Source organism: Nothobranchius furzeri, chromosome 16, assembly GCF_043380555.1.
Source record: "Nothobranchius furzeri strain GRZ-AD chromosome 16, NfurGRZ-RIMD1, whole genome shotgun sequence".
NCBI lineage: Eukaryota > Metazoa > Chordata > Actinopteri > Cyprinodontiformes > Nothobranchiidae > Nothobranchius > Nothobranchius furzeri.
In genome coordinates, this window is record NC_091756.1 from 58130155 (window position 1) to 58145069 (window position 14915).

At 42.7% G+C, this 14915-nt stretch overlaps 1 protein-coding gene across 3 annotated transcripts in view; it reads right to left on the minus strand.

Moving 5' to 3' along the window:
• Positions 1-14915, minus strand: part of gng12b (guanine nucleotide binding protein (G protein), gamma 12b) — a 37494-nt gene that overhangs the window by 8659 nt on the left and 13920 nt on the right. The window contains exon 1 of one of the 3 annotated variants that reach the window (XM_054749634.2): positions 12033-12982. The exons of 1 other annotated variant lie outside the window; for it this stretch is intronic. The gene's annotated coding sequence lies outside the window, so the exon portion shown is untranslated. Of the gene's footprint in view, positions 1-8634; positions 10926-12032; positions 12983-14915 lie in introns of those variants that run through there. One more of the 3 variants, XM_015962311.3, reaches the window with a different exon arrangement.

The following is a 14915-nucleotide window of genomic DNA, read 5'->3' on the forward strand; positions in this document are numbered from 1 at the left end:
GATAAATATAAAGAGCCCCAATTCCACAATATAAGACCTCAACATGCAGTGAATCATTACTGAAGAATTCTTCGTGTCAACCGACTTTAAAATGTAAAAGAATGCCTGTCGTGCTTTCAGCTGAAGCGAGCCAGTCTGCATCTGCTGAATGAAAGCATGACACCCTGAAAGCACGGATAAAAACGTGAAGTCTTTAATCAAAGAGCTTTCTTTGATGTGGCTCAAAGGCTTTGCGCAGGTGGGCTCTCGCCAAGCCAGCACAGAGGTCCTGAAGAGTTTCTGACTGCTGCTTTTAGACCTGAGGTTTGAGCTCTTTAGATCTGCTACCTGGAGAAATCTGACTAAAATACACTTCCATCAGATATAAATGATCCAGCTGAAACGGCTTTCATCCACCAGCAGCATTCACCGTCTTCACCCGACATGCTTTGGTACGTTCATCTGAAAAGCTCAGTTTGTAAAACAGGTCGGAGAAATGCAACAACTTCAGTGACAAAAATGGACGAAACAATGCAATGGCAGTAAAATAACACACGAACCGCTGTGAAATGTAGATAGGAGCTGTTTTAAGATGACAGGAAACAGTAGAATACGGTGTAACCGTTAGTGCTAGCTGTTCATTTACAATCAATACAATAAAGAATAGTTTAAGCAGTCAGCATTTTGGTGGATTGTTTAAAGCTTTTAGCCAAAGCTTCAGTGTGTCAAGCTCTACAGAATTTGAAATCAGATTTAATTTAATGGCAAATTTTTTTTTTTTTACTCTGCAGCTGATTGTTGCTGCATCGTTTCACCGAGCATGTTTTAAACTTTAAGTACCGTAAATGCTCTAATACAGGCCCGGGCCTGTATTTGACTCAAGCTCCAGGCCTTTATTGGAAGGAGGACCAGAATTAGAGGCAGGCCTCTATTTCTATTTGAGCAAAATGAACTAATGGTTCGCTGGAGTTTTTGACAGTTAAAATTGCGCCCACATTTTCAAAGTTAAACACATTTCTTTTAACAACGGTAGTTTCTGCTTCAGCCCTCTCCCCCCTCCCCCAGCGCAGTGGCTGCAAACTCATTGATGCGCCTGCAGTCTCTCAGAGTTCCTGCTGCTCTATCACGTGACAGCGACTAGTCGATGACAGGCATAAAAAGTCACTATAGAGCGCTGAAGTCGACTAGTGACTAGTTCATACAACCCCTACTGCTCCCCAGAGTGTTCTGCAGCATAATCAGCACGTTCTCTTTGAACTTGACATCAAATTTTCACCTCCTCTTCGTCTCCGCACGGTTAAAGTTACCCTCGCGGTCTATCACTGGCAAATCAAAAGTGAGACGGATGACACAACCGCCCCCTGTACTTGCTTGTCACCACATTCCCCCCCCCCCCCCCCCCCCGCCACAATAAAAAAACAGCCATTATTCACCTCCGCCGACTCCGACACCGGCCAAAATATGATACCCGGCAGTTAATTAAATACAGGCTAATATTAGAGGATTTACGGTATTTTGTTTTTGGGACTATCTTTCAATGGTACATTTGGTAAATGCTCACCTAGGCTAAGAGCAGATGAAGTTTTAGGTTTCAAATAATAAGGTAGGTTCTATGTTTTTTGTGTTTTACGTAGTTTTTTCACAACGTAATGGTGGACTGCCCCATTGACTGACATCCGTAGCGGTTGAGTCTCAGCGCTCTAGTGGATTGGTAGGCCAATCGCAGTATGTTAGTGGGTAGAATGTCACTGAAACAAAGATGGCAACGGCTTGTTTGAAACAGCTTTGGCATCAGCTGTGGACTGTTTTGACTGAGGCTTTTCTTTGAGTCAAGAGCAGAAAGAGATTCTTAAGTTCATTTAGATAAAGGATGTACTTGCATCTTCTATGACAACGTCCGGTGGACCGCCTCGTTGGCTGACATCATAGCAGTGAGTGTGTCATGTTGTTTGTTGTCCAATAGCACACGGAGACAGTTTGGAAGACAAGCGTAGATCCCGACCAACATCTTTCTGTTGTAAAGCTGAAAACACACAAGTACTCCAATAGTAATATGAATGTAACTGTATTCTAAATACCATGTTTAAAAATAGTAACTGTAACAGAATACAGTAACTCATAATTAGTATTCTAAATACCTAATGTACATGTATTCTGTTACTCTCTGGGTACCACCACAGTGACGAGCCCTTTTTGCCCTTAAAGACTTTACTGTTTGTTGGTTGTTTTTCATTTGGGGGTTTATTGTGGCACCCTCAGTGCGTATGTAGACCCAAGGGAACTAAAACCTTCAACAAGTTTAACCATGCCCTCATGAGCTCTTATCTCAGCCAGCCTGATGGCAGCAGACTGTTCAATCAGCCTCGCAGCAACAAGAGATAGACCCTTCTCCCGGAAACAAACAAACAGCAGCTTTGAGAGAGAAACTACACGACTAATGCTGCAACTTTTCAGAGCAGGAACACAATCGATTATGAGCTGAGACAGTGACAGATTTGTTGTGTCATCAAGGCTGCATGAACAACAAATTGTGAAGTCAGTGGACACGAAAAGAAAAATAAAAGGCACCGATGTTGATGCTGCAGACCCAAACCAACTGAGTCACCAACTGCTAGTTTCTCTCTGCTCCACGAGTCTCTTGGCCTTTCAAGTCTGTAGCAACATGCTACATCTATACTGACAGTGAGGTCAGCTATAGATAGATCGATAGATATCCTTTATTGTCATTAAATGATTGTCCATTCGACGAAATTTCCTAGAGCTTCACATTAGGCATTCGCTAAAAATACTAAGAAAAATAGCTAAAACAAGTACAATATGCACCATGCAATAAAAACAAAGGCATTACAAAATACAATTAATAATATCAATAGAGTTGATTTTTCTGTCCATTCAGGGTTCTAACAGCCCAGGGAAAGAAACTCTTCCTCAGTCTGTCGGTCCTGCAGCTGAGGGATCTGAACCTTTTCCCAGAGGGCAGCATGGCAAAAAGGTAGTGGTTTGGGTGGTAAATGTCCCTGGAGATAGGAGGAGATAGGACAGGAGATTCTCACTCAAGTTTCTGTCACCCGGTCCTGTACTCCCACCTGGGCCCCATGTGCAGAAAACCGGTTCTTTTGTGTGTGTGTGTGTGTGTGTGTGTGTGTGTGTGTGTGTGTGTGTGTGTTTGTGTTTGATATGGTCACAGCTGTTCTGCAGTTCAAAAGCTCTGAGTAATGCGCCGCAGATTCCCTGAGAACAAACTTGATCTAAAACCATTCACACATCCTGCAGAGGTGTACAGAGTGAATAATATCCAATCCCCTTTGAAGTGTTGGCAATTTTATTTTCATGCACATGGAATTAGGTTGAAGCCAAGCTGTTAGAAAACCCCAAAGCAGGTGCGGACCTCACTAATGCATTTCACATGCACACAATGTCGTACCTGCTCAACTTTCCTGTCTGTTTTGGAATTTATTATCATTAGAGAGATAAAGGCCGCAAAAACACACTGAAGCTCAGAGTCGACCTGCGAGTGATGCATCAAAATGTGTGTGTGTGCGTGTGTGTGCTCCTGTTGAAGAAGGGCGTATCTATTAGAAATACCTAATGACAATAAAAGAACATTACACTAACTCACAAACACCGGATAAGTTCAAATGTAGGTTAGTGAACGATCCGTCATGAGAAGAACAACTAAACAGAACTTTGGAAGAGCTAATTTGGGACTGGCATCTGCAAGTTTATTTTTGTTGTTTCCCAGACTCTGTTATCTTCACCTAGACACTGGATCTCTCCTGTCAACACAAAATGTCTCTAAAGCCAATTAGCTGTCTCTGTTTAGGTGGAATGGCACACAAAGCTCTGCGAAAGAGCCCTCAGGGAACGGCTGAGCGTAACAGTTAATGAACCTTTATACCTGTTAGCTCCTTGTGAGCCGTCACGCTAGCTTTGCTTTGCTTTGTCTTGATGCACGAAATGACTCAGAGACGACAGAGCTGCACAGTGGCTCCGTGAGCAGGGAGCAGAAAGTCTGCTTTTGGGGTTTGGCGTCACAACTTAAAAGTGATGGGTACTTGAACACAGTGAGTCTGTGCGTGCAATAATAACTCAATGTTCTGCAGCCAACGTGGGACGTCGAATTTCCTGAGAGGGGGACATTAAGGCGGTGAAATTTTTGCACAGTTGATATCACCGCACAAGTCCACCGTGCTGTCTCCACCCTGCCATGGGAGAAAACCTCCCACCACACACACACACGCACACACAAAGCCCTTTCAGCAGTTGACTGTATTTAGTTAAATCTCCAGAGGACGGGAAAGTAACCAGGGTAGAAAAAAGGCCCAACCTCTCCAACCCACTACTACTTCCTGGAGCCTGGTGGAGCCCTACATGTGCACGACTCTCCCAAACAACTGAGCTTTGTCTAGACAGAAACAAATGCTTTGCTCACAGGATAGGAATTTAGTGAAGCCACACAACCTTTAGCCTGCTGCTTTCATGTGGCGCAGAACAAGCCGGTCTCAGCCCTGTGAAGGCCAGTCTGTTTCAAAATTCACAAACTTGTAGATCTGTTCTGTGTGTTTGTACAACATAATTTGAGCTTGGAAATTGTGTGTGTTTATGTGCAGTAGCACATGAGTAGCTGCACACCAACATGTGCAAACTTGTGCAAACCAAGGCCCTGTCCACACGTAGCCGAGGATCTGCCAAAACATAGATATTTTTCTACGTTTTGGCCTGTCATCCACACGAAAACGGAGTTTTTTCACACGAAAATTGATCTTTTTAAAAACTCCGGCCAAAGTGAAGATCTCCATTTTCTCCGTTTTGGGTGTCTGCGTGTGGACAGACAAAACCGGAGTTTTAAGGTCTGCAACGTCACTTTCCACGACAAAAAAATGCTGACATCACATGTGCGACCTGTGTTTACACTAGCCGACAGCATGGATGCCCTCAGAGCTGCGCTCGCTTTATCAATGGTCCAAGCGCTTTCTGCTTGTTTGTTTTTGCAAGCGGAATTACTGCTCCTTGCGGAAGACCACAGACGAAGGACGAGGTTAAGAACGGGGGAAGTACTGCCGCCTACAGGTCTGGCATGTCCTTAACAACGTATTTATCCTGGTACGTTTGGACAGAATTTTCTTTTAAAACGCGGTGGTGTGGATGCAAGTTTTTGGAGGGGCGGATATTCGTTTTTAAAAAACCCCGGCTACGAGTGGACTAGGCCCAAGGTACTCATTAACGCTATAGACCAAGGCTGGGTGATAGGACAAATTATTTGACCATCAGCGATTGGCCAAACCCTTCACCTTTTATTTTTATTTAAGCAATATTTTTATGGACGGGACATTACACGTCAAATCAGCATCTTTTTTTACAACATTTCTCTGTAAACATACATATTGCACATAATTTGAAAGATATGATTCTTGTGATTCCAATGGTATGTTGCAATCAAGGACTCAACCATACACAGTAAACATTTTTGTCAAACCACTTGGAAATTCAGAATAATGTCTAACTCACCGTGAGCCTGATATCGACGAAATAGTGCAATCTCCAACACAAAGTTGAAATAAAAGTACGCCAATAAAATTGTTGGTCCACAACAAGTCTTGCATTCACAATCCAACTTATAAGCCGCCAGAAATAATTTTTTTTTAATTCCCTCAAATGCCTCTCTCATAATTCCCATTAGCAGGCAAATGGTAGCTTCACACTGTTGAGTGGCATCTTCCCAAATCAATAGTCGATGGGTTACCCACCCTTTGCATGAGGCTAAATCATCAGCTATTGGCTGACAGGTCAGAAGTACTGCACTCAAAGATGGTGGACTGGACACCACTGCATTACTGGATCATTTATTGGTGGGAAACTGGTCTGAACACGCCCACACCCTGCTAGGGATGATCTACAATGTAGCCAAAGCTGCCCTGGGGTGCACTGACAGAGGCAAAGCTGCCATGCACAGGTGCCACCGGTCCCTCCAACCACCACCAGCAGGCAAGGAGGGTTAAGTGTCTTGCCCAAGGACACAATGACAGCTACATACTGAGTGGGGCTCGAACTTGCAACCTTCTGATTACGGGGCAAGCACTTCACTCCTGTGCCACCATCGCCCTATGATGGGGCATGGGAAAAGGTTGCTGACTCCTGCCCTAGACAAACACTTGAGCATTTTGCATGGGTGTCTATGAGTCTGAGTCACTCACATCGTCACGATGTTATAGTTTTGTCTTCTAAAGATAATAATAATAATGCATTGAACTTATATAGTGCTTTTTAAAACCCCCAAAGAAGCTTTCACACACTCACACACTGCTAGTGATGGTAAGCTGCTTGTAGCCACAGCCGCCCTGGGGAGGTCTGACAGAGGCGAGGCTGCCATTTGGTGCCATCGGCCCCTCTGACCACCACTAACACAGGCAAGTTGGGTGAAGTGTCTTGCCCAAGGACACAACAGCAGGATACCCCTGGCGGGAGCTGGAATCTAACCCATGACCCTCCGATCATGAGGCAACCCGCTCTACCACCTGAGCTACTGCTGCCCCGAAGATGTTCAAACAGGAAGAAACTAAGCACTGATGTTGTGAGTTGTGCAAATCTGACTTAAGAAACCCAGGTCAGGTGTCGGAGGGGTCATTTTTTTATCTCTTTTCCAAAGCCAGATAAGGTCTGCAACAATATGACAAAGCTACAGTATATTGTTCCATTCATTTTATCTGCAAGAAAGGTCCTACATCTGGGAATGACGAGCCGATACTAGCAACACACACAGAAGTGGAGTTGTCCGGGAGGGAGCGGTACAAACGAAGAGGTCCAGCTGAATGTCTCGGACAAACAGCACGCCCATCCAAACATGGACAGAAAGGCTTTAAACCAGAGCTGGGTGGTTTAAAGAAAGTGTGACATTACACACTGTGAGTAAAGAGTAATTGTTTCATCATAAAAGTTTGAGCTTTGTTCTTTCATTTGGCAAATGCCTTTGTCTAGCACTAGCACCCAGCTGCACTTGTGTGGTGAACTGTAAAGTATGCTATTAAGTGTTCTAATACATGATTAATATTAGGGATGTTCTGATCATGTTTTTACTCCTGATCAGAACTGTTTGATTTTGAGTATCTGCCGATACAGAGTCCCGATCTTTTCAGAAAAGCATTAGAAGAAGAAGAAGAAGAAGAAGAAGAAGAAGAAGAAGAAGAAAATATCATTTCTATAGCGCCTCTCAAGATAAAAATCACGAGGTGCTTCACAAAAACAAAAATTGTAAAAATATTTTTTAAAAAGCATTTAGAAAATGTTTAAAAATATATTTAAAATGAGCAAAAAGAGACAATTGTGATAAAAAATGTTAAGAAAGAGAGAGAGTGAATAGGAAAGAGGGAAATCAGTGGATCCTGAGGAAGGTGGAATAGGTGGGGAGAGCAGAATAAAGAGAGAGTGGTGAAGAAGGTCATACAAAAGCCAGCTTGAACAAGTGAGTCTTCAGCTGCTTTTTAAAGGAGTCCACTGAGTCCACTGATCTCAGGCTCAGGGGGAGAGAGTTCCAGAGTCTGGGGGCCACAGCAGCAGATGATCTGTCACCTTTGACCTTTAGCCTGGTGCTGCACAACCAGTAGGCTTTGATCACTGGACCTCAGGGACCTGCTGGGGGTGTAGGGACTAAGAAGATCACCAATGTAAGATGGTGCTTGTCCATGTAAGGCCCTATAGACCAGAACCAGGATCTTGACATGAACCCTGAAGTTGACTGGCTGCCAGTGAAGCTGGAGGAGAAGCGGGGTGATGTGGGTGTGTTTGGAGGACTTGGTCAGAAGCCGAGCACAGGCGTTCTGAACCACCTGTAGACGGTTCAGGGAGGTTCTGCTCAGACACGTGAAAAGAGAGTTACAGTAGTCTAAGCGTGAGGAGATGAAGGTGTGGAGAACTGTCTCAAGTTCAGAGCGGGACAGAATGGGACTCAGCTTAGCAACGTTCCTGAGATGGAAGAAGGAAGAGCGAACAAGAGAACTGACATGAGAATCCAGGGTGAGAGCTGGGTCAAAGGTCACGCCAAGATTCCTGATGGAAGGTTTGGTGTGGGAAGCAAGCTGACCAAGAGAGTCTCTGACTTTGGGAACCAGCTTGTCTGGGGCACAGATGAGGATCTCAGTCTTATCTTCATTCAGCTGAAGAAAGCTCCCAGCCATCCAGGTTTTGATAGAGTCTGAGCATTATGGAGCATTACAATAATTAGAAAACACATCCCGCTTGTCCTTTAAGTTTCACTTTCACTTATTTGGAAAGTACACTGATTAAAAACATGTTTATAATATGATGTAGCCCAAACTCTAACCCTATATTTAAAAGTAGCAGTGTTGCTTTTATTTCAAGTTGCATGCAGTTGCAAGCTACAAGAGCTATTTTCTAATCTGCTTCGCCTTACACCCTGGATCGCACATATGTTGTACTTCAATTTAAATGAAAAGTAATCATGTGTGTTTCGACCACGCCAATCACGTACTTTGAGATTTATCAGCTTGTAAAAGTTTGTAATTCCTTGGACTCCAAATCAAACATATGACGTCACCACCGTGCCTCCCCGCTAGCGTAGCTGCTACTTACCCCAATGACAATATTTATGGTAGTTCTTTCCTCCTGAAGGAAGGATTTGAAGTTTGCTGAACTTACTACCTTTTTTTTCTCTGTAGTTCTCCGTGTCTGGTTCGATGACATCAATTTGGTTATGTGCATTAGCAGTTTGTATCTCTGTGTTAGCCTGCTTGCTAACAGCTCCATTTTGGTGTCTGAATCCCTGCCTGCTGTAAATTGTGTGACGTTACTGTGTTGTTTTCAAATATGAAATAAATAATATTGGTGTAGCAGAACTTGTTGAAATAAAAACTAAGCCGTTTTTATTCCATTTGAAAATGTCTATCTTTGGATGAATTTTAAATCCGGAACTGCGCTGCTCTGGGCGTTGGAGTAGCTCTGTTGACTATCTGTAAGTTTTGCCTTTTCTTGGACATTTTTCCTTCTAGTTTTTCAAGAAAAACGGTATTTTTTGGACACTTTACTTTTCTGTTTCTGGTGATGTGAAGCTTGGAGGATTTTTACTGCTATTTTTTAGCTTTTTTCACTTTTTGAACATTTGTTATGATGCGTAACCATGGCAACAAGCTGGTTTACAATCGTGAGCAGCTGATTAACATAGGAGGGCTGAAATAATACCTCATTTGAAGCCACAATTCCCAAATGAGCTAAAACATAAAAAGCGTGGATGCAGAGCGGGAGCAAAATGGAGACAGAGAAAGAGGAAATTCAAACCACCTCTTCCATCGATCATAATGGGCAATGTGAGATCACTGGCCAACAAGATGGAGGAACTCCAAGCCCTTTCAAGGACTCAGCCAGAGTTTCGGCAATTTTGGAACTGCTGGAGGAGATAATGCAAAGAAGGATTCTCCAGAGAATCAAGAAAATGATGGACAACCCTGAGCATTCTCTTCACAAGACTGTCCGACAACGGAAGAGAGTCTTCAGTCAGAGGCTTCTTCAGTTTGGCTGCAACACTGACCGCTACTGGAGATCCTTCCTGCCAACAACCATTGTAATATACAACAACTCTTTGATGACTTGATTATTATTATTATTCTGAGCTACTACAGCATTTAATTTCCCTCTGGGATTAATAAAGTATTTTTGAATTGAATTTAATTGAAAAATCTTGTTTGTTGTTTTAAAAGGTTAAATCGGATCTCAACCCATTTAAAATCACACGATTAGGCCTGACTCATGTGATTGGATCGCAGTATCCTACACTGCTTTTACTTAAAACATTATACAGTGTTTGAAACATTTATGATTTTCTAACGTTTGTACACATTACCAAATAAAATAAGTTTGTGTTGTGATTTGGGTGCAGAGTTTGATTGAAACATCTCAACCGTCCGTACCCCTGTTTCATTTGCTAAATGCAGCCAAACCGGTATTTTGATTTCATTCTCGGCACTTTTATTTTAAAAGCAAAAATCGGACTGGCTCAAATTTAAAAGCTGTTTTGCAACAAACAATAAAAACTCATGAATGCATGCAACAAGGGCATGAAATGTCGCATTACACATGACGCAGCAGGACTCCATCAAAGCCAGAATGGTAGGAAAATGAATCAGCACATGTCAAACACTGAAAGATCTTAATGGTTGGAATTATTTTTACTTCTTTTTTTACTGCTTTCTGCTTCCTCAGTAACATCTACGTTCCTCCTCCTCCACACCTCTCGATCTCCTTCCTGTGAACTTTGGAGAACCCCTGAAGCTGAATGGGCAATAAAACATCAGAAGACTCACTTAGATGTATGAACAGCTGACTGACTGCGTACAAAGAAACTTGTTGTATTTCTCTCCTGCTTCACCTTCTTCACCTCCTGATCTGAAAGCTATTTTATCATGAGCTGACAGAGCTGACACATTTACTCTGTCCTTTGGAGTTCAATGTTAAACCCAGAAAATTAGCATCGACTGTAAAAGCTACGGCATTCCCAGTAATTGAAAACAGTACTAGCATTAGAGAAAAGTCCCAAACATCTGCCCCAACCAGTTCCGAATAAAGTTACCAAAGGTAACACGCAGACAGGAACGTGTTACGCTTCAACGTGGATGTAAACGACTTACAAGAAATAAACTCATCCCAAAAGAGCTGGTTTATAAAGAGGATTTATGCAGGGGGCCATCGACTAGCACACTGCTGCTAACCACTAAAACATTCTCCCTCTCCTGATAATAACTTTTTGCTTTCCTTGACGTTGGATGTGCTACTACTAGTTTATCCGTTTAATTATAGATCCACTAGGATAAATACAATAAAGTTTATCTCTCACCAAATAGAATATTTACTAAGAAATCACAATATAACTATAGACACATTACTTGTCTTTGTGTGTGTGTGTGTGTGTGTGTGTGTGTGTGTGTGTGTGTGTGTGTGTGTGTGTGTGTGTGTGTGTGCGTGCGTGCGTGCGTGAGTGCGTGCGTGCGTGCGTGCGTTCGTGTGTGTGTGTGTGTGTGTGTGCGTGCGTGCGTGCGTGCGTGCGTGCGTGTGTGTGTGTGTGTGTGTGTGTGTCTGCTCTGTCTTCTCGATCCCCAGTGAGTCGTGGAGGATGGCTGCTTATACTGAGCCAGGATTCTCTGGAGGTTTCTTCCTGTTAAAAGGGAGTTTTCCTCTCCACTGTCGCTTTATGCTTGCGTAGTATGAGGATTGCTGTATAGTCACTGACACTAGTCAGTGACTTGATGCAATTTGCTGGGTTCCTTATATAGGAAACATTATTTCTGATTGGCTTAATGAACTGACCTGGACTGGAATGTTTATTATGTGAAGTGCCTTGAGACGACTCTTGTCATGATTTGGCGCTATATAAATAAACTTGAATTAAATTGAATTTATGAATAATGCACAGGAAACCAAGTGAAACTAATTGTTGTAAATTACACTCAAGAGCAACAGTTTGATCTTTATGACGCATAATCCTTTTACCGGTTTTCTAATTGTATATTTTGAATCAACACTATCAGAAATGTGCAACTTAATCAACAATAAGTTTTGTGTGGAAAGCACACGAAGGAAACATTGTCAGTCACCTCTGCTCCAGACAGCACCAAGAACAGGGAGAGCATTTACATCATGGAGCCTCAGTGACCCAGACAAGTCTGCTTCCTCCAGAAGGGAGGGCATTTGCAGTTTAGTAGTGCTGCAATTCAGGATCACTCTCCAATGAGCTCACTCTCTCTCTGTCAGCCTGCATCACTAACAAGACATGGCATTCAGTCACAGTCCGGTGCAAAGCTCAGATAGGGGCTGAATCTTTTCAAGTCTTGCATTTTGGAATGTTAAAATGCCGTATTCATGAAAGCACCGGCCAGGATCTCACAGGGAAAGTATGTGCGGGCTGGTTGGAGCGGTTTGTTTTCAGAACAGCGTTAACTCCATTGGAACGTGGCTGCAGCGCTGAGCTGCATACCACCCTGTTTCTCTCTAATGAACATCAATCAAAGGCACATTTCAACAGAGACACAGACCACCAAGTGTATACTTACAGGCCAAGGCAATTAACTTATTTCTGGACTGGAAAATATTTTCTTTGCTACTGTCTTCTGAAGAAAACTATTTTAGAAAGAAGGGGAGAAAAAAAAAACAGGAAAGTGCAGCTTGCTGAACAAATCCCAGGCATGTAACCAGTGGCTGGGCAAGCTTCCTGGCAGGGTGACATCCTGCCAACTGCTCGCTCTTCCTCTCTTAAACTGCCAGACCCTAGTGTTTGTTAACTTGAGGCCAACATTCCCCAAACAGCTAAGAACAGCAAAGATCAGGGTGGCTGGAAGTCAAGCAGCATGGGTGTTTATTATCTGTGTCCTGCGGCCATGGTTAAGGGGCATGCTTCGAAGGCCATTTGGAACCCCAGAATTTTAAATCAAAGCCTAATTTATATTTCTCCGTCTGCATCGGGACGGAGACGTGTAATGCCATTATGCATTAGCGCAAGAGCTCTCCGACTGGCTCGCAGTGACGGAGACATGCCCTGATTTTTAACCCTCTCAGGCTCAAAATAAGTTTTGATAAAAGGACGAACGCTCATGAAATACATATGTGGTATGTGGTAGTTCACATTAGTACCAAAGCAAGTTCCTAGTTTGTGAATTGTTTGTTCACTGACAATGGCAATAAACCTTTTCTGATTCTGATTTAGCCCTTTGATGCATAACGGTCACTACAGTGGACAGGTACTCACAATTGGTATTTATTTATTTTTTGCCATTAATCACAGCTGTTGAAGACTTTATCGCATTTGAGCCCCTCCATTTGGACTTCAGTAAGTCAAGCCAACATATTTCATGTTCAGAATGCACGCTGTCCACTGAGGTGGACATGTAATAAATTAATTGTAAATTATACAAATTTACTACAAATATTTGTTGAAATTTGTTTCATTCACACCTAAAGATGAATGAAAATAACTGTTACAAAAGTCATGGTTGAAGATTTCATAATTCATGCATCAAAGGGTTAAAGTTCACATCACAGCAGCTGTTGTACTCCTATTCCCTCTTTCCCTCCGTTGTGAACAACTCCTCCACTTGAGGTAAGACATCTCTTTCAACATGGCAGTTCACCTTTTTTCAGCTGGGGCAGGTTGTCAGATCTGGAGTTTCTGATCCTCCTCCCAGCTGCTTCACACTCAGCGGTGAACCTTCCCAACAAGAACTGGAGGTCATACATCTACGATGCTCAGGGGTCCTCATCATGAATAGATGCCCACATGCAATTCTCCTCAGAACCACATGTTTTAAAACTGGCACGTACCTTATTTTCCAAACTAAGTCACAGTTTACCACAAAATGTTGCTGATCGTGCAACTTATATATCGAAATATATCATTTCACGTGTTGGTTATTTTCACACTGACAGCTGAGAAAGACTGAACACTAGGGATGCACCGATACTGGTATCGGTATCGGTGCCGATACCAATACCAGTATCGTATCGGTAAAAGTTAACCAATACCAGGAACCGATACCAATGCAGTTGCTTGAAAATGGCTTCACTGTAACTTGTCATTTCTGTTCACCTAATATTTTAGTTTTGTGATGATTTCCATTCATGTCTTTTACTTTTTATCTTCCTCACAGTCTTCCTGTTGAAAGCAGAGAAGAAAATAAAATCTGTATTCCAAATCATTGCATTTTTTGTGTGTGGCGGAAGTATCGGTATCGGTAATCGGCATCGGCGAGTACTCAGATCCAAGTATCGGTACCGTATCGGTTTGGAAAAAAGAGGTATCGGTGCATCCCTACGAACACAAATGTCCCCAAAAAGAAAATCAAATTCTGCAGATTACAAGTTGCAAGTAGTGAAAAATGCAGCTGAAAACAGTAATTCAGTAGTGCAAGAAAAAAAGTTTGGAATGAACAAGAAACGTGTGAGCGACTAGCAAAAAGTAGAGGTTACTGTTAATACAGAAAGCAAAAAAAAATTAAAATTAAATTAAAATCTAATTGCAGGCTAAAAGCTAGATGGCCATAGCTCGAGGAATGAGTTCACAAATGGGTGCTTGAACAACGTGCTTATAATTGGTGCAGTTAGATCTCCACGCTCAGGTGGTTGTCAAGGCGATGACTATAAATGACTTTGGTGGGAGGGCCTTCTTGTTACCGCTTCGTGCAACACAACTGCCTCTCAGAGCACAGACCGTTGCTCTGTGACCCGTCCAGTGGGACTTGCATGTTTTTCCTTCTTCATTATGTATTTTTGGGCTGGTGTAACTTATAATCCGAAGCAAATTACACTCCAGACAATACAGTACTTCCATTCACAAAGAGCGAGTCCGTCCTTCCACTAGGACAAGAGAACAACTTTAACACGTGCAGCATCAGATAGAAGAGTCTGAAGACTCTGTGTCTCACAGTGATGAGTACAAAATGTCATGCACGTTTACCAAAACCTTGATGAAAAGTTCTTGTCTAATTTCAGTAACTGAGTGGAGTAAAGATTAAACAGAAAACATGAACTGATGTTTGCAACTCCCCTCACAAAAGGTGGAGCTGGTTCCTGGGAAGGCATTTGTCTGAAAATGCTATCATGGAAACAGGATCTGCAGTGACCTAGAAGCTGAGTGGGCTGATATGTCACAAGGAGCACAACACACACATCTGAAACTCTTTATAATTCATTCATGCTGATGGTTTTGTGTTGCAGGGTCTGTTCGGGTCTCAGAAACAATCTTCCCGAACTCACAAGCTGCAGCATTTAAACCATGATTAGCAAAACACTGTAAGAAATGTGCTGACTTGCAGTCTGGGATCATCTTCTGTAACCTGAGGCAAAAACTTGATGAATGTATTTGTTCTCCTGCAAAGTCTCGGTGTTTCCACCGTAGGGTGGCTAATAGAAACAACGCCTGCGTGCATTTAGTACTGATAAGT